General features: G+C 43.7%; 1 long non-coding RNA gene across 1 annotated transcript in view; it reads left to right on the top strand.

Moving 5' to 3' along the window:
- Positions 1–24,723, top strand: part of LOC140208075 (uncharacterized) — a 97,642-nt gene that overhangs the window by 27,344 nt on the left and 45,575 nt on the right. Inside the window, exon 2 of the long non-coding RNA XR_011888667.1 lies at positions 11,133–11,249. This is a non-coding gene — a long non-coding RNA (uncharacterized lncRNA). The remainder of the gene's footprint in view (positions 1–11,132; positions 11,250–24,723) is intronic.

Raw genomic sequence — 24,723 nt, 5'->3', positions numbered from 1 at the left:
TTTTCTCTGGAGCAGTGGAGGCTTAGGGGAGATCTGAGAAGTTTACAAGATTATGGGAGGCATAGATAGAGCTGACAGATAGTATCTTTTTCCTAGTTTTGAAATGTCTAATACCAGAGGGCATGCATTTAAGGCAAGAAGGGGTAATTTTAAAGGAGATGTGAGAGCAAGTTTTTAACATGGAGAGTGGTGGGTATCTGGTATGGCTGCCTGGACTGGTGGTAGAGTCAGATACATTAAGGACTTTTAAAAGATATTTGGATATTTACATGAATGTGAGGAAAATGGAGGGATAGGAACACTGTGTAGGCATAAGGGACTAGTTTAGTTGGCCATTTGATTACTAATTTATTTGTTTCAGCCTGTTCCTTTGCTGTCTATGTTCTAAACTCCACCAAACTGCCTGCTTCCACTTCTACTTCTGGTAACCCATTCCTGGCACCCATGATGCTGTTTATTTAATCACAAAAATTGCCCCTCAAAAAAGAACCTTTCCCCCTTCCTCCCCCCCCCTTGAACTTTAAAAGCATTTGACATCTCTAGCTTGGGATAAAAATTGACTGCCTACCTTCTTCATAACTTAGAATACTTTTATCAGATGTCCCCTCAACCTTCAATACTCCAGGGTGAACAACCCAAGTTTGTTCAACTTCTCCTCATAGCTCATACCCTCTAATCAGGATCAGGGTTAATATCACTGGCATGTGTCGTGAAATTTGTTAACTTACCAGCAGCAGTACACTGCAATACATGATAATGTAGAAAGAGAAAAATAAGAATCAATTACAGTAAGTATATATGTATATTAAATAGATTAAAATTGTGCAAAACAGAAGTAATTTATATATATTTTTTTAAAAAGTGCGGTAGTGTTCATGGGTTTAAGGTCTTTTTAGGAATTGTATGCCAGAGGGGAAGAAGCTGTTCTTGAATTGCTGAGTGCCTTCAGGGTTCTGTGTTTCCTTTCTGATGGTAACAATGAGAAGAGGGCATGCCCTGGGAGAGAGGGGTGGGGTGACGCCCTACTGCACAGAACCAAAAGAAGCTACAGAAAGTTATAAAATTAGCCAGCTCCATTTGGTTCTGTACAGTAGGGCGTCACCCCCTCTCCCCCATACCAGACAGTGATTCAGCCTGTCAGAATGCTCTCCATGGTACACCTATAGAAGTTTTTGAGTGTTTTAGGTGACAAACCAAATCTCTTCAAGTTCCTAATGAAATATAGCCATTGTGTGGTCTTCTTTATAGCTGCATCGATATATTGGGACCAGGTTAGATCCTTGGAGATCTTGACACCCAGGAATTTGAAATTGCTCACTCTCTTCTTTTCTGATCCCCCTGAGGACTGGTCTGTGTTCCCTTGTCTTACCCTTCCTGTAGTCCACAATCAGCTCTTTTGTCTTACTGATACTGAGTGCAAGCTTGTTACTGTGACACCACTCAATTAGCTGGTATATCTCGCTCCTGTACGCCCTCTCATCTCCATCTGAGATTCTACCTACAATAGTTGTATCATCAGCAAATTATAGATGGTATTTGAGATACACCTAGCCATACAGTCATGGGTATAGAAGGAGTCGAGCAGCAGGCTAAGCACATACCCCTGAGATGCACCAATATTGATCATCAGCGAGGAGGAGATCTAGGTAGCATCCTGGTAAACGACTTCTATACCCTCTCCAGTATCCTTCATACAATGGGGCAACAAAAACTGCAAGTATCAACTAATAGGGCACTGTCTGAGTGAGATGCTCCACCAACTATTTTCTGATATTTGTAGGGTAATGCTTCCCTGTGTGAATCCAGGTGGAGATCTTTGAGTGGGCAGTCAGGGCCTCAGATTAGTCAGCTGATCTCTGAAAGTGCACCACTGATATAGTTTCATTCAGTCAGCATTGTAGCGTCATGCCTTCAAGTGTTTGAAGTGGGATTTGAGCTCACAACCATTGGACTTTGATGCAAGAGAGCTGCCACTGAACAGTGGTAATGTGTTGAAAGAATCCTTGGTGCTGAGAAGCCCAGTGTACCACTGGAAGCTTGCTGCAAGCCAGTCAATGTTCTTTGTGGTTAATGTCAGTTAGCAGAGTTGATGTCTGTCTCCTATTCAACTGAAGTCATTGCTTAACCTCATTAACAAAAAAAAAAATCTGATCTAGTTTCCCGCATCTTTTCGGGTAGACTGTGCTCGCAATTACTTCTGGCTGAAGGAGCCTCCACCAGTAAATGGGACCATTGTTTCTGTGGATAACTCATCTCGGCATGACTGATGTTCCCCTGATATTGGTCCCTTGGCTAGTGATGCCACAGGCTGTGCAGCTGCATGCCAGTAGTAATGGAAGCCACAGAAGGTTTTGCAGATGCTGTGAATCTTGAACAACGCCTATAAATGCTGGAGAAATGTTGATAATTAATTTCGCTCTATCAATGTTGCCTGGTTGCTGGGTTCCTCTGGCATTTTGTGTGAGCAAATGGACCTTTTGGGTATAAGCTAGGGTCTTCACTTACAGCAAAACTTGGAGCGAGACAATGATTGGATAGCATTGCATTGTCACATCGATGTCTTGTCCAAAACATCCCTCAGCATTCATCTGCGATGGACTGAATAATGGAAAAGGCTTTATTTCACTTATCGATACCAAGTAACAAAGTGAGACCCAAGTTTACAATGTGCTCGCTGCGCCCTTGATCAGTGGGTTGGGGCAACTTTCACCAAGGAACGTTGATCAGAACAGAACATCACATGGAATTGGAAATGAATTCAGATTTGAGATTCAGTGTCAAGCCCAGAGTTCAGGGGTACCGTCTTTGGCCAGTTCAAGGATTGATACTGAAGACTAAAGGCCAAGGTTCATATGGAAGTCTAGAAGTTGAAGCTCGATGGCCAAAGACTGGAGACTGAAAAAGGGAGGCCCAGAGATCTGCTTGAAGTTGGAGACTTCCCGGAGCTGGAGAACTGTCTGTGTGTGTGTGGTTGGGTGGGTGATGGGGAGGAAAGGGGCTTGTTTTGTTCTTGTTGTTTTGTGACTTGTTATGTTCTGTTTTGTTCTGCCAAACATTTTACTCTATGTTTCCATTTAAATGTGATAAATCAATAGTTAAATCTGAAATCTAAATCTAAATCTGTGCAGGTAAACAATAAGGTGCAAGATCATAATGGGTAGGTTGTGATGTCAAGAATTCAACTTATCACTTTAGGGAACTATTTATCAGTCTTACAACAGCAGGGTAGAAGCCATCCTTGAGCCTGGTAGTATAGGCTTTCAGACTTTTGTATCTACTGCCCAATGGAAGACAGAATGACCTGGATGGCTGGAGTCTTTGATTAAGCAGGCTGCTTTATGAGATGGTGAGAAGTATACCTAGACCATGGAGGGGAAGCTGGCTTTCATGATGTGCTGAGCTGTGTTTTCTTGCAGTCATGTGCAGAACAGTTGCCATGCTAGGCTGTGATTGATCCAGACAGGATGCTTTCTATGGTGCATTGATAAAAAGTGGTAAGGGTCAACGGTGACAAGCCAAATTTCTTTAGCCTCCTGAGGAAGTAGAGACACTGGTGAGCTTTCTTGGCTGTGACGTCTACATGGTTGGACCAGGGCAGTGCTGGACAGGACAAGACAGGGACAAGCCATCGTGCCTCTTGTATCTTTACTGTACAGATGCCACCGGGGGAAATCCTTTAAGCTCTGACTTGCCACTTTCTGATCACTGCTGCAATAACAGGGGCAGATGTGTGTGAGCTTTGCATGCAGCTTCCAACAGGAACCACACAGGTACTGTATGCACTGGTGCGTAGTTCTGTGGGCAGAAAAAGCTGGTGTTGAATTTGTCCATTTCACTGAACTTTTGCGTGAGCTCTGATTAGCATATGTTTAGCACACTGTAAAGAAGGTGAAAGACAATTTCAAGCCATTAGAGTGCAAGGTAAGTAAGTCTCGAAACACCAGAAGACTTATGACTGTGTGGAAGATGCTGTGTGCGTGCAATGGATGATGATTCAGAATAACACTGTAATTTTAACTTGGCTCCTTCAATTTGCATGCCACTGAATATCACATTCATGAGATGTGTCAGGCCATCCACACATTCTGATCAGTCACCTCCTCCACACTTGGCCCACTGCAGTCAGTTTCATCATTCGGCTTATAATTTTCAATTACTGAACAAGTCTGAACCATTTCAACTGACCAAATGCACGAACATACCGTGCTGAAATGGGGAAATTGAACTTCATGGAAATTTGATATTCCTTGCTGATAAATCAGCTAATGAAGAGGAAGTTTGTATATTTTGAAAAACTACTAAACAGAATGGTGATACATGATCCACTCCTAGAACATGCTAATTCAAATTGAGAAGTAATTTCTAATTTCCACCCAACCAAGTAATAGATAATTATTCTGCTTCTCCCACTTGTACGTCCTCTGGACTGATGCCTTGTACCACTACCACCCACTTGTACCTATTGCTTTCATCCCTTTTGGCTTTGACTTACAGCCTATCTCAGACCTCTCCTATTGTTCTCTCCTTCCCTTTCCCACTTCTCTGCATATTAAAATCTATTTATGTCTCAGATCTGATGAAGGGCAATCAATGGTGTCTCTGCCATCTTGGCTGGGAACTTGATGGTGAGGATAATATGAGTGAGGTTGATGTTCTGGAGCATGTTGATATTAAGGGAGAGGAGGTGTTGGAGTTGTTAAAATACATTAGGACGGATAAGTCCCCGGGGCCTGACGGAATATTCCCCAGGCTGCTCCATGAGGCGAGGGAAGAGATTGCTGAGCCTCTGGCTAGGATCTTTATGTCCTCGTTGTCCACGGGAATGGTACCGGAGGATTGGAGGGAGGTGAATGTTGTCCCCTTGTTCAAAAACGGTAGTAGGGATAGTCCGGGTAATTATAGACCAGTGAGCCTTACGCCTGTGGAGGGAAAGCTGTTGGAAAAGATTCTTAGAGGTAGGATCTATGGGCATTTAGAGAATCATGGTCTGATCAGGGACAGTCAGCATGGCTTTGTGAAGGGCAGATCATGTCTAACAAGCCTGATAGAGTTCTTTGAGGAGGTGACCAGGCATATAGATGAGGGTAGTGCAGTGGATGTGATCTATATGGATTTTAGTAAGGCATTTGACAAAGTTCCACACGGGAGGCTCATTCAGAAATTCAGAAGGCACGGGATCCAGGGAAGTTTGGCCAGGTGGATTCAGAATTGGCTTGCCTGCAGAAGGCAGAGGGTCGTGGTGGAGGGAATACATTCAGATTGGAGGATTGTGACTAGTGGTGTCCCACAAGGATCTGTTCTGGGACCTCTACTTTTTGTGATCTTTATTAACGACTTGGATGTTGGGGTAGAAGGGTGGGTTGGCAAGTTTGCAGACGACACAAAGGTTGGTGGTGTTGTAGATAGTGTAAAGGATTGTCAAAGATTGCAGAGAGACATTGACAGGATGCAGAAGTGGGCTGAGAAGTGGCAGATGGAGTTCAACCCAGAGAAGTGTGAGGTGGTACACTTTGGAAGGACGAACTTCAAGGCAGAGTACAAAGTAAATGGCAGGATACTTGGTAGTGTGGAGGAGCAGAGGGATCTAGGGGTACATGTCCACAGATCCCTGAAAGTTGCCTCACAGGTGGATAGGGTAGTTAAGAAAGCTTATGGGGTGTTAGCTTTCATAAGTGGAGGGATAGAGTTTAAGAGTCGCGATGTAATGATGCAGCTCTATAAAACTCTGGTTAGGCCACACTTGGAGTACTGTGTCCAGTTCTGGTCGCCTCACTATAGGAAGGATGTGGAAGCATTGGAAAGGGTATAGAGGAGATTTACCAGGATGCTACCTGGTTTAGAGAGTATGCATTATGATCAGAGATTAAGGGAGCTAGGGCTTTACTCATTGGAGAGACGGAGGATGAGAGGAGACATGATAGAGGTGTACAAGATAACAAGAGGAATAGATAGAGTGGATAGCCAGCACCTCTTCCCCAGGGCACCACTGCTCAATACAAGAGGACATGGCTTTAAGGTAAGGGGTGGGAAGTTCAAGGGGGATATTAGAGGAAGGTTTTTTACTCAGAGAGTGTTTGGTGTGTGGAATGCACTGCCTGAGTCAGTGGTGGAGGCAGATACACTAGTGAAGTTTAAGAGACTACTAGACAGGTATATGGAGGAATTTAAGGTGGGGGCTTATATGGGAGGCAGGGTTTGAGGGTTGCCACAACATTGTGGGCCGAAGGGCCTGTACTGTGCTGTACTATTCTATTCTATTGGCTGGCATGGTAGGATAGCAGTTCTGAAGGCTACCCTGAGTCCTGAGGCTAGATTGCTTGATTTCATCTATCCCCTGGAGGGCTGGAATTTAAGGATGATCTCATTGAGATTCAAAATGTTAAAAGGAATATATTAACGAAAGATTTCCCAATTCAAAGGGCATAATTTTCAGATTAGAGGTGAGTTACTCTGAAGTGAAAGCAGGGAGCTGTTTATTACATCAAGGGAAATGGAAATTCCCTGAAACGCTGCCTCTTATGAACTGCAATTGTAGCAGAGGAGCCTCAGGCAAATAGACTGTTGTTATGAAGGAAAAAGTACTCACACTACTTAGTTATCGTAGAGTCTCATAGTCTCAGAACACCCCTTGTTTATCCTCAACTGGCTCACCTAATTACAAACTTTCTGAAACGTCTCCTGCAAGCTGGTAGCAAGGAATGCAATGGCAATGTCAGCATTCATTTCAAGTGGACTCGAAGAAGAGAGCAAGGATGTAATGTTGAGGCTTTATAGGGCATTGGTCAGACCTCATTTGGAGTATTGTGAACAGTTTTAGACCTCATGTCTAAGAGAGGATGTGTTGGTATTGGAGAGGATCCAGAGGAGGTTCATGGGAATGATCCAGGGGAAGAGAGGGTTAACATGGTTCTGTACTTGTACCCACCAGGGTTCAGAAGAATGAGGGAGGATCTCATGGAGACCTACTCAATATTGAAAGGCTCAGATAGAGTGCACATGGAGAGAATGTTTTCAGTAATGAGAGGGTCTAGGACCAGAAGCAGAGCTTTAGAATAGAAGGATGTCCCTTTAGAACAGATGAGGAATTTCTTCAGCCAGAGGGTGGTGAATCAATGGAGTTCATTGCCACAAATGGCCATGGATGCTGAGTCATTGGGTGTATTCAAAGAGCAATTTGATAGGTTCTTGATTAATATGGCATCAAATGTTATGGGGAGAAGGTGGAAGAATAGGGTTGAGAGGGAAAATAAATCAGCCATTTCAGCATGGTAAGTTTCTGCATTTGGTCAGATGGTTCAGACTTGTTCAGTAATTGAAGATTATAAGCCTAATGATGAAACTGAATGGTGGAGCAGGCCTGATAAACCAAATGGCCCAATTCTATTGCTTCTATATCCATGGTCCAATTTCAGGTGTATTAATGCTGCACCATGATCCATTTCTGGGTTAGCATCAAACCACAGTCTTATAGTGGAGCAGGGAATAAGACTCAAACCCTAAGCTGAAAAGTAATCTCTCCATAAGTGGTCCAGAGTCACAGTGAGGACAATCTTAGGCTCCGACACAAAGGCTTTCTGGAATCTCTGCATATCTCAACCAGCAAAACATTACTAGCACCACGCAAAGGAAGACTCTCATTGTTGTAGTCTCTGAATTAATGGCTAGGGCATGTATTGGGATCTCTGGAGTGGAATCATTCCCTCTTGAATGACTTCCTCTTGATGTTTGTAGGACTAGACACATTGATTGTATAAATTGCAGTAGAAACTGGAAGCAGCCTCATGTGGATCCGTAGCCTCTCAGCCTGGGTGAGCTCCTGCCAATGCTCAGATTCATAAAACCATAAGACAAAGGAACAGAATTAGGCTATTCTGCCCATCAAATCTGTTCCACCATTCCACTATGACTGAAATACAATCCCCCTCAGCCTGATTCTCCTGCCTTCTCACATAAACTTTGATGTCCTTACTACTCAAGAACCTATCAAACCTCCACTTTATAGATCAAAGTAAATTCATTATCAAAGTGCATATATGTCACCATATACTATCCTGAGGTTAATTTTCTTGTGGGCATTCACAGTAAATGGATAGAAACACAATAGAATCAATGAAAAACCTCACATGACAGTGATGGACAAACAGGCCAATGTACAAAAGACAACAAACCCAATGAACTGACTTCCACAGTCATCTGTGGCAATGAATTCCACAGATTACCACACTCTGGTTAAAGAAATTCCTCCTCATCTCTGTTCTGAATGGATGTTTCTCTATTCCAGGGGTTCCCAACCTGGAGTCCATGGATTCCTTGTTTAATGGTATTGCCTTGCCCTGCCTTGCTTCCTTAACTCCTGGTGGAGTCGTCAGGACGCTGTCATGACAAGCTTTGCACCAGTCTGTTTCATCTGTTGTGTGCCAGAGCCTGGGTCACCGCAAATGTTTTCCCTGTCCATTCTTTAAAGTTGTCTGTCCATCTTTTCCTCTGTCTGCCTCTCCTTCTTTCCCCCTCCACAGTTCCTTGTAGAACGGTCTTTGCAAGGCCACTGCATCTTGTTATGGGGCCGTACCATCTCAGCTTTCTTTTCTTCGCCATTGTGAGAAGGCCTTCATGGGGGCCGTTGTGGCGCTGGATGGTCTTGCGGACCTGCTCATTTGTGATGTAGTCCAAGTATGAGAAGCCCAAGGTGTTGTGATAGCATCTCACTTCCAATGCCTGTATCTTCCTTTGTAGCTCTGCTGTGAGGGTCCATGTCTCACATGAGTACAAGAAGATGGAGAATACCAATGCACGCATGAGTCTGATCTTGTACTTCATGGTGATGTTGCTGTCCCTCCATATTGTCTTGAGTTTGGATCGTGCAGTCATTGTCTGTGCTGTTCTTGCCAGGACTTCTGGTCTTGATCTTTCATCACTGATGATTGCCCCCAGGTATTTGAACTTCTGCACTGTCTCAAGTTTCTGACCATGGACTGAGATGTCTATTGCGATGGCACCATTGGCATTTGCCATGAACTTGGTTTTCTCGGCACTTATTTCCATTCCAAACTTTGTGGAGGCTCTGTCAAGATGGGTGACCAGGTTGGCCAGTTCGTCCTCTTTTCCTGCAAGTCCATCAATATCGTCAGCAAATCTTAGGTTTGTGATGTTCCTCCCTCCAATGCTGACTGTGCCCACATGATCTTCAAGGGCAACACTCATGATTCGTTCCAGGAAGACGTTGGGGAAGAGAGTGAGGGAGAGAAGGCAGCCCTGACGGACTCCTATAGAGGTATGGAACCACTCCCTGATGGTGCCCTGAGCGAATACTGCACTGGTTGCCTTGGCGTAAAGCTGATGGATTGTATGAATCAGCTTCTGCCCCATGTTGAATTTCTTCATGGTGACCCATAAGGCATCATGCCAGACTCTGTCAAATGCCTTCTTGAAGTCTATGAAGACATGGTAGAACTCTCTCTGGTGCTGAAGGTGTTTCTCACAAAGGGTGCGGAGGTTGAAAATCTGCTCAGTGGTGCTTCTGCCCTTACGGAAGCCTGCTTGTTCCTCAGCAATGATGTCTTCTGTCTGAGGTCTCAGTCTGTTCAAGATGATTCTGAACATTACCCTGCTTACGTGGCTGATCAAACTGATGGTATGGTATTCTGGCAAAGTTGGAGATTGCCTTTCTTGGGAAGCACAATGATCAGCGACAGAGTCCAAGGTGTTGGCCATTCACCTGTCTGCCAGATCTTATTGCAGATGGTGGTAAGCATGTCTATCGTGGCCTCTCCTCCATGCTTCAGCAGTTCAGCAGGGATGTTGTCAACTCCTGCTGACTTCCCTCATTTCAGTGATCGTATTGCGGCTTCAACTTCTTCACGCATGTTTGGATAGTCATCCTCATTGGAAGATTCCTGCACATTCAGCACACTTGGATCCCCTTTGCTCTGGTAGTTGTACAGTTCTGAACAGTACTCTGTCCACCTTTCCATTGCTTCCTTTTCTTCTGTGAGACTTTTGTCATTTTTGTCTTGGATGGCGTTCACTTTGGCTTGTTTTTCTTTGGTAAGATCCTTCACCAGTTGGAATGCTTTCTTTGTGTTGTTGTTGAAGAGGTTGTCTTCAATGTCTGCACATTGGTTGGCTATCCATCTTTGCTTTGCTTTCTTCACCTTCATTTCCCTCCTGATTTCCTTGTTGATTTTCCTGTATCCTGTTCTTCCCTCTGCAGTGTTTTTATCTTTCTTTAATTTCCTTCTTGTGTCACACATGTGGTATTGGTCCACAGAGTAGAAAAGTTTGGGAACCCCTGCTCTATTCTGAGGCTATACATCCCTTTAGAACAGTGAGGGCCAAAGAGCAAGGCTCCAGAGATGACGACAACAAAGAGGTGGTTGCAGGAGGTAGAGGAGTGGGTATGGGTAATTTCGAGTCAGTGGACTGGGCCTTGTTCAAGGACTCATCAGAGGATCTGAACAAATGCACTACAGTTGCCATAGACTTTATAAAAACAGTTATAGATGAGTGTGTCCCCACAATGTCATTCAGAATCTTCCCCAAGCGTAAACCCGGTATGAACCATGAGATCTGCAGTCTGCTGAGAGCCGGATCAGTAGCATTCAGGTCTGGCGACCAAGTAAAATACAAGAGATCCAGGTATGTTCTCTGGAAAGCCATCTCACAACCGGGATTGCAATTTTGGACCAACATGAATCACTGAAGGAAGCTCAACAACAGTGGCAGGACTTCAATGCTATCACCTCCTACAAAGTGAAACCAAGAGACACAGGTGGCAACAAGCCTTCGCTCCCAGATGAGCTCAATGCTTTTTATGCTCACTTTGACCATAAAAACATGGAGGAACCTTCACAACCCCCCACAGCCCCACTAACCCTGTGATTTCAGTCTCTGAGGCTGATGTGGAGCATCCTTTATGAGAAAGTATCCAGCCCAGACCAATGCTTTATGAAGCTTCAGCATTACATCTTGTGGGATTTCACTCTTAAACTGTGCCACTACTAAGAACACCATTATTACTGTAAAAAAAACAATCTGATGTTAAACTTTCATGCAGTGCAGTACTAGAAAACTAAATGAGTTACAGCCATTGAATTTGCAATATTTAACACTGTCATCACAACTTTTATGAACAGGCTGAAAATGAAGGGGAACAAGTTGGGGATGAATCAGTGAGCACGAGGGCCGCTAACCCCATACTGCTACTGGGATGACATTCACAATGGAGATGGGCCCGAAGTTTCCGCTTAAAGGTCAGTCTCAGAAGTCTGCTGCATTTTAACATAGTGGTGTGCATTCAGTGTGCTTGTTTACTATTTGAAGTAGCTAATTAGGTTTACATGTGTAGCTTAAATTAGTAACACATGGTATTTCTGCTTACAATATTTCCTTTGTAGAAAATGATGGATCCAAATTTATGTATACAGGCTGTATCTGTTTTATTTTATTTGTAGCTTAAGAGAAAAATTTAGTTTACTAGGTAAAATTCTGTAAACACTTCTCTGCATAAGCAAGAAAGATGCACGTTATTTAAAATCATTGCAGATATGTGTGCTCAGTGTGATGACTTTCGATGACTATTATTTATTTAAAGAAATGTCTACAGCACCATTCACACTGGGTGCTGTAGACATTTCTTTAAACAAATAATAGCTATCGAAAGCGAAGTATTGTTGTTTGGGATAATCCATCCATTGGAATACACCCAAAATGCTGGAAGTGCTCAGTGGGTCAGGCAGCATCTATGGAGAGGACTAAACAGTTAATGTCTCGAGCTGAGACTCTTCATCAGGACTAGAAGGGAAGGGGACAGAAGTCAGAATCAATCAAAATCAGAGTTTAAGTTTGTCCATCCTTTCCTTATATCTAATACAGTTTAATCCAGGTGGCACCCTGGTCAACTACTTCTGCACCTCTCCAAAGCCTCCATGTATTGTGATGATGGCTGCCTTAATAAAAAGTGCTTCTGAAGAATCTAATCTTTCTGGTTTCCACACTTCCCTGACATCGAAAGGCAAAGCTCTCCATTCTATCACAGATGCTGCTACTTGGCTCTCCAGATACAAGCATTAAGCGATCTCTCCATTCTAGATTCCAAATTCCTGTCCTCCTTTAGATGACAGCATTGTACTGTGCATTCTCTGGTGGACCACACTTGATTACACTCACACAGTGAATCTCATTGCTCCTGGCTCGGTTTTCATGTGCATTGCTGAAAGTGATGAAAGTTGCATTGAATCAGCTGCTTCTGTGTCTAGGAAACTGGTTCGACTGGTGTTCCAGTTCCAGCAGCGTCTGGCCTGGGTTTCACCACTTCCCACTGAAATATGCTTCTCTGCCTCTTCTGAATTTTTTGGCAACCTCCGGGTTTCAGTTGGCCTTCACTCTTTTGGGACATTCAATCAGGAAGAGAGAGAAAATGGACAGATGGGGAACAGTTTACTGGAAGTTGGAGAATTCAATGTTTGTGTCTTTGGGGGTTATAGACTAGCCAGGTGGAATATGAGGTGCTGGTTCTCTACTTCTAGCCTCATCCTAGCAGCGGAGAAGGCTTAGGACAAACATGTCAGTGTGGGAATGGGAGGAAGAATTAAAACTGTTAGCAACCAGTTTCACTGACGTGGCAGAGGACAGAATGGGAGCACCAAAACAATAATAAAAAAAGGGTTGGGATATGCATGTGAATGTTAGCCTCACCTGCAAGAGGTGTTTATGTCCCTGAATGGAGGTGAGGGAGGAAGTGTAGGGTCAGGTGTTGCATCTCCTACAGCTCTCAGGAAGAGTACCTGGGGAGGTACAATCACAGGGAAGGGACAGGTGGGGTGGTAGTCACGGAGAGAGTGAAAACACAAGAGACTGCAGATGCTGGATATCCACTGGAGCAAACTGGGACACCGCTTCACCGAGCACCTTCTCTCTGTCCATGTTGCTGTCGGGATCTCCTGGTTGCTAAAAATTTTAATCCTTCCTCCCATTCCCACACTGACATGTCTGTCCTAGGCCTTCTCCACTGCCAGGATGAGGCTAAACACAAACTAGAGAACCAGCACCTCTTATCCCACCTGGTTAGTCTAAAAACCCCAAAGGCATGAACATTGTACAGTGCTGGATGAACTTTGCGGGTCAGGCAGCATCTATGAAGAGGAATAAACAGTGGATATTTTGGGCCAAAACTCTTTATTAGGACTCCTCAGGAGAAAGTGTACACAGTGGAAAGCAGCAAGGGGTGAAGCGGGAGTGGGGGGTGGTGGCTGGTGGTAGGATCACATCATAGCTTGTGGCTCCATCTTTTACAAACATTTGATTTGAAAAGCAATGCCTCTAAGGTGCATTGAATTGGCACCATGGACTATACGCTTAAATTTCTGAAGTTGTGTCTTGAAGCTAGGGTTGAGTGAGTGAATGAGTGAGTAGCCTACCATGTCAAGGCTGAAACGCTTTTTCGGGTGAGTACAGGGCACAAAAATAAGATGATCCTATGTTGGGAGCTTAATATCCAAGGATACATGTTGTACCAAAAGTACAAGCAGGCAGGCAGAGAGGGTGGGGTGGCTCTGTTGGACTAATCTATGAGCACCCAGAGTGTGAAACTTCAACGAGAGAAACCATAAACGGGGAAATACCTGCATGAAGGAGCTACATGCAAGATTTTATTCTGCATATTCATTGAGCAAGATTATTGTAGAATAAGTATTTATGAAGTACATCAGGGTTTTTTTTTTAAAGCAATGTGTTATAGAACCTTCCTGGGAACAGATCTTTTAGAGACAGAAGAGACTGCAGGTGCTGGGATCTGGATCTGGATGTGTGATCTGTGTCTCGACATAGGGTTTAGTCCTGAAACATCAGCAGTTCCTTTCCTCCCACAGATGCTGCTTGACCAGGTTCCTCTAGAACAGGGGTTCCCAACCTTGTGTTATGCAATGGATGCTTACTATTGACCATGGGGCCCATGGCCGGCAGGTTGGGAGTCCATGCTCCGGAATGTAGTTACCACAACACGGTAGAATTCCAGATGCAATTTGAGGGTGACTACCTCAGGGATAAAACCAGTCTCTTCAACTTAATCAAGGGCAATTACAATGGTATGAAGGTGGAATTATTTGGTGTACTTTAAAGAGTAAAGGGGAGTTTTAATTTTCTATGGCAACAATGAAATATACAGTGAAACAGGTCTTTGTGTCAACAACCAACACAGTTCAAGGACGTGAAAGAGTCACCACGTTTCCGGCGCACAACATCGTATGCGCACAATTCACTAGCCCTGAGGAAGGGTCTCAGCCAAAAACATCGACTGTTCACTCTTTTCCATAGATGCTGCCTGGCCTGCTGAGCTCCTCCAGCATTTTGTGTGTGCCACTAACCCTAACCGTATGTCTGTGAGGAAGAAATCGGAGCTCCGGGAGGAAACCCGTGTAGTCATAGAGAGAACAGACAAACTCCTTCCAGACAGCTGTGGAGCCCAGATCTGTGATTGCAGGCCTTTGAGCACATCTCCAAAGAAAGCTGCCACGAGAAAGCGACATTCATCATCAAGTATCCTCACCATCCAGGCCGTGCGCTCTTCTCACTGCTACATTATAAATGGCCTTGGGTCCCATGCCACCAGGTTTAAGAACAGTTATTTCCCTTCATCCATCAGGCTCCCGAACCAGTGTGGACATCTTTACTCACCACAACACGTAATACAACCTGTGGACTTGCCTTCAAGGGCTCCACAACTCATGTTCTCAGTATTATTTATTGAGTTATATATTTTCTATTATTATTATTATGCTTTTTTTTTACTGTATCTGCACAGATTGACTTGTGCACATTGGTTGCCTGTCTGTTAGAGTTATGCATAGTTTTTCATTGATTCCTTTGTACCTCGTTGTTCTACTGTGAATTCCAACAAGAAAATGAATCTCAGGGTAGTACATGGCAACACACTTTGATAATAAATTTACTTTGAACAATGTAAACGGTGAAAGGAAGTGAAATCTGCTCTACTGGGATACACCACACGTACTGTAACTGCGGGTGAGTGATGTCCAGGCAGCTCAGAATGAACTTGGATTTGGTGAAGCCGGTACTTTGGCCACTCTGTGATCCAAAAGACAAAGCATTTGGAAAAACAAAGTTTGTAATCACCAGTTTGAGGTAGATATTTGTATATTTGTATGAGGAAGTATAACATCTGGGATGCCACGATGATGGATTGCTCTGGACTGACTTCTTCATTCTTCTGCGTGTGGATCATAGGATAAAGCAAATCGAGTCCACAAAAGACATCATTCACTGAAGGCATCGGTTGAATCAAACATGGGTTCATCAGAATCAGGAGTCTTAGAAAGAGATGTTACCATCTACTGGGGAAGAGCCAAAACCCTTGATTAGGACTGGAAAGGAAGGGGATAGAAATCAGAAATGAAGATTTTGGTATTTTGGACCAAGGCCATTCAACAAGACTGGAAAGGAAGAGAATAGAAGCAAGCCTTTTAATTGAGTATGGTTTCTGCCCCTTTCCTTTCCAGTCCTGATAAAGCATCCTGGCCCAAAACATTGACCGTTTACTTCCTTCTGTAGATGCTGCCGGGCTCGCTGAGACCTCCAGTGATTGCCATTGAACCTGCTGAACTGTGATCCATGTGTTCACTCAAAGTTTGCAGATACTGAAGTTATAGTAAATTCCAAGTCCCATTTATACATCTATGGTCCTGGTCTCTGGGCATTAGTCCCCTAACTTAATTCCTAGGCTTGCGTAAACTTCTCAAAGGTATTTCTATAAATGGAAGCTTGCAGGTTGAGTCGGTGGTAAGGAAGGCAAATGCAACATTAGCATTCATTTCAAGAGGACTAGAATATGGAAGCAAGAATATGATACTGAGGCTTTTAAGGCATTGGTCAAACTGCACTTGGAGTATCGTGAGCAGTTTTGGGCCCTTTATCGAAGAAAAGGTATGCTAGCACTAGGGAGGGTCCAGAGGAGGTTCAGGAGAATGATTCTGGGAATGAAAGGGTTATTGGGTGAGGAGCATTTTGTGGTTCTGTGTCTGTACTCACTGGAGATTAGAAGGATGAGGGGGGATTCATTGAAACCTATCAAATATTGAAAGGTCAGGATGGAATGGATTTGGAGAGGATGTTTAGATTATGAAGACACGCAGTCCTCTTTTATTGTCATTTAGTAATGCATGCATTAAGAAATGATACAATATTTCCTCCAGTGTGATATCACAAAACACAGGACAGACCAAGACTGAAAAAAACTAACAAAACCATATAATTATAACATATAGTTACAACAGTGCAACAATACCATAACTTGATGAAGAAGTCCGTGAGCACAGTAAAGTTCAAAGTTTCTCAAATGTCCCACATCTCACGCAGACAGGAGAAGGAAGGAAAAACTCCCTATCATACCCAACCACGGTCTGACTCTGAGTCATCCGAAAACTTCGAGCTCTGATCAGCTCTCCGACACCGAGTACTGAGCACCATCTCTATCCGAACGATTCGACCTCCATCTCGGTCACCAACAGCAGGCAAAGCCGGGGATTTTGAGGCCTTCCCTCTGAAAGATTCCTGACCACACAGTAACGACAGCAGTAAACGGGCGTTTCAGAAATTTTTCCAAATGTTCCTCTGTGCTTTCAGTCCATCTCCATCAAATCAGAATTGTCCACGGCCCCTATTTAACGGATATGATATCATTTTTCACCAGAAGGCGGCGCACACACGGCACGCTGCTTCTCTCTCCTGTAGCGTGGGTGAATCTAGGGCTAGAGGGCACAGCCTCAGGATAGAGGGACTTCCATTTAGAACAGAGATGAGGAAGAATTTCTTTAGCCAGAGGGTTGGGAATCTGTGAAATTCACTGTTACGGATGGGAGTGGAGGCCAAGTCATTGGATATATTTAAAGCAGGTTGATATATTCTTTGTTAGTCATGGAGTCAAAGGTTTCTGGGAGAAAGCAGTAGAATGGGGTTCAAAGGGATAATAAATTGGTCGTGATGGGTGGTGGAACAGACTCGATGGGCCAAGTGGCCTTATTCTGCTCCTATGCCTTCTGATCTTTGTCTAAATTGTTACTCAGTAGGCAACAAAAGTTTGCTTTCTTGGCTCAATCCACATTAACTCTCCCTGCTATTGTGGCACTGTTAATCCCATAGCCTCCCCCGCACAAAGCCTGTTTTGTTGACTGTTGATCCTGTAAGGCAGACCCCATTAAAGTGCTCGTTAAGGGGCTTGGTCTGATAACACTGGTAAGATATGCAGGGCTTTGCCAAATGTATTTTAGGCCTGGTAATGGAGTGTTTTTCTAAGAACTGAGTGATTTAATATTTCATCCCTTCTTTGCACGTAACTGCTGCAATAATTGGATCTTTGTCTGCGTTTTGGACTTTCATCCTGTGACATGTCTGTTTAGGCTGTGTAGATCCAATACAAAGCCAGCAACAGCTTACAGCAGATCTAAAGGGAACAAGGCCTCCTTCATAAACGTTAGCTCAATGTGTGGACTTTTAACTCATTTGTTCCAGTGATCCTAGATCCCTGTGTCCAAGTTTGTTTGTAGTACTTTCCCCGTGTACCTCCGTGAGATCATCTGTCTGTACGGATTTGCTTCCGGGATGTGGACCTAATTGGCAAGGTGGAACCCCTGCCCTTGCCTCACCGTTTTCTATGGGCCATACCAGAGTGAGCGAGAGGGTCAAACACACTAGTGGATGATTAATGTTGCACGTACCCCGAACTGCATAAGAAAGGCGGGTGTCATTCATTTAAAACAATCAGCAAACCACTTCAGGATCAGGCTTTACAGTATCTTCGCGGATACCAGCGAATACTCATAACGCCATTATAATTATTAGTCTAAAATTACCGCTATGCATCACTTGCAATGGGATTGATGAGATAACAGCAAAAATAGCAAGAGATAAGATCATAAAACATAGGAACAGAATTAGGCCATTCAGCACATCTGCTCCACGGTTCCATCAAGGGTGATTTATTATTGCCCTCAGTCCCAATCCCCTGCCGTTTCCTCGTAACATTTGCCCCCCTCACTAATCAAGAACCTGTCAACCTCCGCTTTAAATGTACCTATATATGAGCATGATCTAATAAGTATTAGATTAGATTAGGAGGACATGCAGTCCTCTTTTATTGTCATTTAGTAATGCATGCATTAAGAAATGATACAATATTCCTCCGGTGTGATATCACAAAACACAGGACAGACCAAGACTGAAAAACTAACAAAAACCACATAATTATAACATATAGTTACAACAGTGCAACAATACCATAACTTGATGAAGAACAGGCCATGGGCACAGTAAAAAAGTTCAAAGTCTCTCGAAAGTCCCACATTTCACGCAGACGGGAGAAGGAAGAAAACTCTCCCTGCCATACCTGACCACAGTCCGACTCTGAGTCATCTGAAAACTTCGAGCTCCGATCAGCCCTCCGAAACTGTGTACCGAGCACCATCTCTGCCGAACGCTTCGATCTCAGCCTCGGGTGCCAGCAGCAGGCAAAGCCGGGGATTTTGGGGCCTTCCCTCCAGAGATTCTCGATCACACAGTAGCAGCGGCAGCGAACCGGGCATTTCAGAAATTTCCCCAGATGTTCCTCTGTGCTTCTCACGTCCGTCTCCATCAAATCAGAATTGTGCATGGCACCCTACTGACAAATACGATATAATTTCACCGGAGAGCTGTGCGCGCTGCGTCGTGCCGCCATCTTCTCCTCTGGCTGTTATTCTATTATGTAAAATTAGTCAAAGACAATGAACTGAACGTTGACATATGCCACCATTGAGGACATCTTCAAAAGCTGATGCCTCAGGAAGGCGGCAACCATCTTGACTTCATCTGTTCTGCAATAAAGGGCAACACGCAATTTGCCTTTTGCTACACCTGCTTTCTAACTATTTGGAATCCATGCTTATGATCACCTACTGCAGATCCCTTTGTAATTCACTCACTTGCAGCTTCTCTCCACTCAGAAAATACACTCAGTGGCCACTTTAGGTAGAGTGGTGGACCTGCTTGTTAATGCAAAATCTAATCAACCAATCATTTGGCAGCAACTCAATGCATAAAAGCATGCAGACGTGGTCAAGAGGTTCAGTTGTTGTACAGACCAAACACCAGAAATGTCATCTAAATGGCTTTGACCTTCGAATGATTGTTGGTGCAGGATGGGGTGGTTTGAGTATCTCAGAATCAGCTGATCTCCTGGGATTTTCATGCCCAACAGTCTCTAGAGTTTACAGAGAATTGTGTGAAAAATAAAAATAAACATCCAGGAAGCGGCAGTTCTGTGGTCAAAAATGCCTTGTTAATGAGAGAGGTCAGAGGAGAATGGTCAGACTGGTTCAAGCTGACAGGGAGGTGACAGTAACTCAAAAACTGTGTGCTACCACAGTGGTGTGCAGAAGAGTATCCCTGAGTGCACAACATGTCGAACCTCGAAGTGGACAGGCTACAGAACCAAGGACCATGAACGTACACTGAGAAGCCACTTTATTAGGTACCTCCTGTATCTGATAAGGTGGCCACAGGGTGCAGTCTGCATTTGATTCCTGTTACCAAACAGCATGCTCTCACATTTCCCCACAATAACCTCCACTTACCAAGATTTTGTCTACTCACAACATATCTATATCCCCACTGAAGAGTCATAATGTACTCATCATAACTTCCAAACTATTTAAATATCGTCAGTGAACTTCAATACCTTGCATTTTGGACTGTTCTCAAGGTCATTAACGTAAATAGTACATAAGTAGAGGCCAAGAGTTGACCCCTAAGGGTACTCCACTAGCTACATCCTCTCAACCTGAACAATTCAATTATTCCAGCTTCCTCATTGGACAAAACATTTGGCAATATGACGTGAATTATTCGCACAAAGTCCTGCAGAAACTCAGTAGGTCAGGCAGGATCTATGGAGGGGAATGAGCAGCCTTTTTTCTTGCTGCGACCCTTCATCAGAACTGGTCATCAGGTCTTGGCCCAAAATGTCAACTTTTCATTTCCCATCATAGAAGATGCCTGACCTGCTGAGTTCCTCCAGCATTTTGTGTGTGTCGCTCAAGATTTCCTGCATCTGCAGAATCTCTGGTGCCTTTGATAGGAATTATATTTGGGTATCCAATTACTTCAGAACAGCTGCTCTTCCTTGTGGAGGAATAACAGTTCTTGATTTCCAGAGAACTGCCCCATTTTTGAATGCTTCATTCTTAACTTTTTTCTGGAATGTGGTCCCAACATCTCATCCAAGATCCCCCCTTCCACCAACGTTAGGTGTAATTGTGTTGGATCCTGATACTTTTGTGATCCAGGGGTTCTTTGGAAGTCTAGAATGAGACATAAAACTTATTGCTAAGCAATTTTATTAAATGGTACACAATGAACATAGAAAAAGGAGCTGGGAGAACCAGGAAAAGAAAAAAGGAATAACCAGTTGTGGTTGTCTCATACTCAGACTAGATAACCAAAATTCCAGTGATAGCAATTGATCTATAAAATCACCGGGTTTAGGTGGCCTGATACCTGCTGCTGAAAACTAAGAAGTTTCTTGAAAACTATTGAAGAAACTGTACCGTAATTACTGGAAAATTCACTGAACAATTACATGTACATATAAGTGATTAGATAAAAATGCAAGCAAGCATAGGACAGTTAAACTGCAAGAAAAAGAACAATTCTACGCCCCAGTCGAACACACGTACACCTTTGAAAGTACGGGATCATGTGATGTCAATGTGCCAGCAGGACTGATCCCAACAATGATGCCACCCCAGCAAGGAGTGACATTTCTCAAGGGTGTGCACAACTGGAAGGCATCCACATTCTGACTGCACACTCACTCCTGCACCCCAAGATATCGCATATAGATGTTAACACAATGCCTTTGCATTGGCTGAAGCCATTGAAATAAGAGGCCATCTGATATACGATACAGACCCATGGTATTATAGGAAAGATTCTACCATTGACTGACTGAAAGGAGGCAAAGAGTGGGAATAAAGGAGGCCCTCTCTGGGTGGCTGCCAGTGGCGAGGGTAACCCCTGTTCCACAGGGGTTGGTATGGGTCTGCTACTTTTTACATTATATTTTAATGATCTGAATAGTGGAATCAATGACTTTGTAGCCAAGGTTTTGGAGGATTCAAAGATATGTGGAGGAGTGGGTAGTGTTCAGGATGAGTTGGAAGAAGGACAGATCAGAAGAATGGATAAAGAAGTGGCAGATGGAATAACATGTAGAGAAGCATATAGTCATGCACTTTGGTCGAAGGAATAAAGACACCAGCTATTTTCTAAATGGAAAGCGAATTTAGAAAACAAAAGTGCAAAGCAACTTGAGAGTCTCAGTGAAGGATTTCCTAAAGGTTAACTTGCAGGTTGAGTTAGTAGGTTAATGCAATGTTAGCATTCATTTCCAGAGGACTAGACTATATAAGCAAGGATGTAATCTTGAGACTTTATAAGGCCTTGTTCATTCCGCATATGGAGTATTGTGAGCAGTTTTGGACGCCATATCTAAAAAAGGATGTGCTGGCATTAGAGAGGGATCAGAGGAAGCTTATGGGAATTATCCTGGGAATGAAAGGGTTAATGTATGAGGAACATTTGATGTCACCGTGTCTGTACTCACAGGAGTTTAGGAAAATGAGGTGGGGGCGGGTTCTCATTGAATATTGAAAGGCTTAGACAGAGTGGATGTGGAGAGAATGTTTCCAATATGGGAGAGTTTAGGACCAGAGAACACAGCTTTAGAATACAAGAAAGTCTCTTCAGAACAGAGATGAGGAGGAATTTCCTCAGCCAGAAGGTGAATCGCTGGAATTCATAGCCTCGGACAGTTCTGGAGGTCAAGTCATTGGGTATATTTGAAGTGGAGGTTGATAGGTACTTAATTAGTACGGATATCAAAGGTTATGGGGAGAAGGCAGAAGAATGGGATTGAGATAGTAAATAACTTAGCCATGATCAAATGGTGGAGCAGACTCAATGGGCCACATGGTCTAATTCTGGTGATTTTAGTGAATCATATGTCATAAGATATGACTGTATGGTCTTATGACATATGGATTCACCAAAAATAACCTGCAGTTGATTGTAGTCCATGAAAGGTGTTCTGGCTATATAAGTCTTTGTGGAACGTCATTACTTTCTGGACTGTATCTAGAGCTGTTTAATACAGTTGTAAAGATTGTTGCTCTGCGTTGGAAAGAGATCTTGATGCAAAGGCAGCTGGTCACTCATTCCCATTTTCCAGATGGTGTTACGAAGCTACACCAGTGCTGTAAGGTGATGCATTACAGGTCAGCAACAATGCTGGATGCGTGTGAGCAAGGAAGCATGAACGGAGCAGCAACTATTGCCGTTCTCAGAATGCAGCTTCAGTTTCTTACCTCTGTGTCTCTTCCACTCTGTCTAGTAGTGAAACCAGCTGTGCGGAGTTCCTAACATAAAGCCTAACAATGAGAAGAATCATCCATAGTGGTTGAGGAGTCTCAAACAGGCCTTTAACCCTGTCAAGTTGGTCAAACTCAGTGCACCCAGGACTGCTGTGAACTTGTCCCAAACTGAGTGGTATTCTGCAGTATTATCGTGTAACAGGGTTCCTATCCTTTTCAATATTCAGTCCTTGATTCGTCTAAACCATCAGCAGAATCGGAAGTAGCAGTTGTGGTCAGCTTGATCGATATTGGATCTTTGCACAACCACTGCAAGCACCAAGACCAAATCAGAGACAAAGACAGGAAATGCTGGAAAATCTCGACATCTGTGAAAAGAGACCCTTTGAAAGTTTCTCTTTCCACAGATGCTGACTGATCTGTTGAGTTTTGTTTCAGATTTTCTGTATCGGAAGTATCATCCATCCTCAACACCAATCATCAATTAGTTGTCTGCAAGCAGCTATGAGATCCCCCAGTATTTTGTTTGTGTTTCTCTGCATTTCTATCAGTTGCAGAATCTCTTGTATTTATGATTTCCTCTGGGTGCTCTGGTTTCCTCCCACACTGGAAGTGGAATTGCTTTATTATTGTTACATGTACCAAGAAACGGTGAAAAGTTTGTCCTGCGCACAATTTGTACAGATCAGATCATTGCACAGTGCATTGAGGTTGGAACAAGATGTAGCAATAACAGTGCAGAATTATGAGTAACAAATACAGAGAGAGTGCAGTGTGGGGAAACAGTAAGATGCAAGCTCATTCCAAAGGTAAGTGTGTTGGTGGGTAACTTGGTCACTGTAAATTGACCCTAGTGTGTAGGTGAGTGGTAAATTCTGGGGGTAGTTGACGAGAATGAAATGAGAATAAAAATTGGAATTAAGATACAATTAGAGTAAAGTAGATCGCCAATGGTCTGTGCAGACTTACTGGGCTAAAGGTCCTGTTTCCACACTGCAGAACGCTTACAAGTGTAAGTGGAGTATGTGGCAAGAGGCAGGCGTCCAGTTTATGGCCAGACTGGGGTCCATAACTACTGGTGTCAGGAATGTAGGTTGGCTTATGGTCGGAGCTGGGGATCACGTGGCTCATATCTTCACTGCTCTTCTCAGACTCATTGGGTTCAATGTAAAATTTATTATACATGCAAGCAATGAAAAAGATCCTGATGTAGGGTCTCGGCCTGAATATTGCTTGTTGATTCATTTTCATAGCTGCTGCCTGGCCTGCTGAGATCCTCCAGCATTTTATGTGTGTTGCTCTGGGTTTCCAGCCTCTGCAGAATCTCTTGTGCTCATCAATGCAAAGTTAAAGCGTGTTTAGCTATAAGTAGGAATTATATTGAATAATCTGGAAAATCTTTGGATCTGGCACTGCCCAAAGTTCGAAGGGCATCAAATTATTGAGATCTTACTATAAAGAAATCTGAAATAAAGAACAAGTCTCAGCAGTGGTGACGTGAATCGCCTAGGTTGTTCGCTAAACTCCCTGGTACACTAATGTCCTTCTGTGGCACATTAAGGCTGCCTTTCCTGTCCCGATAAAGTGTATCAGCATAAAACATCCACTGTTTATTCACCTCCATAGATTAGATTAGATTAGATTAGGTTATGAGGACACGCAGTCCTCTTTTATTGTTATTTAGTAATGCATGCATTAAGAAATGATACAATGTTCCTCCAGAATGATATCACGGAAACACAAGACAAACCAAGACTAAAAGGACTGACAAAAACCACATAATTATAACATGTAGTTACAACAGAGCAAAGCAATACTGTAATTTGATAAAGAACAGACTATCGGCCCGGTAAAAAAAAGTCTCAAATTCTCTCGATAGTCCCATCATCTCACGCAGATGGTAGAAGGGAGAAACTCTCCCTGCCATGAACCTCCAGCGCCGCAAACTTGCCGATGCAGCACCCTGGAAGCACCCGACCACGGCCGACTCTCGAGTCCGTCAGAAAACTTTGAGCCTCCGACCAGCCCTCCGACACCGAGCACCATCTCTGCCGAGCGCTTCGACCCCAGCCCTGGCAACAGGCAATAGGCAAAGCCAAGGATTTGGGGCCTTCCTCTCCGGAGATTCTCGATCGCACAGTAGCAGCAACAGCGAAGCAGGCATTCCAGAAGTTTCTCCAGATGTTCCTCTGTGCCTCTCACATCTGTATCCATCAAATCAGGATTGTGCACGGCCCCTACTTAACAAATACGATATCATTTCAGAGCGGCCGCGCGCGCTGTGTCGCGCCGCTATCTTCTCCTCCCC

The sequence above is a fragment of the Mobula birostris genome, chromosome 2, assembly GCF_030028105.1.
Source record: "Mobula birostris isolate sMobBir1 chromosome 2, sMobBir1.hap1, whole genome shotgun sequence".
NCBI classification, from domain to species: domain Eukaryota; kingdom Metazoa; phylum Chordata; class Chondrichthyes; order Myliobatiformes; family Myliobatidae; genus Mobula; species Mobula birostris.
The sequence above is the reverse complement of the archived record's forward strand: the minus strand, read 5'-3'. Positions and strand labels throughout refer to the sequence as shown.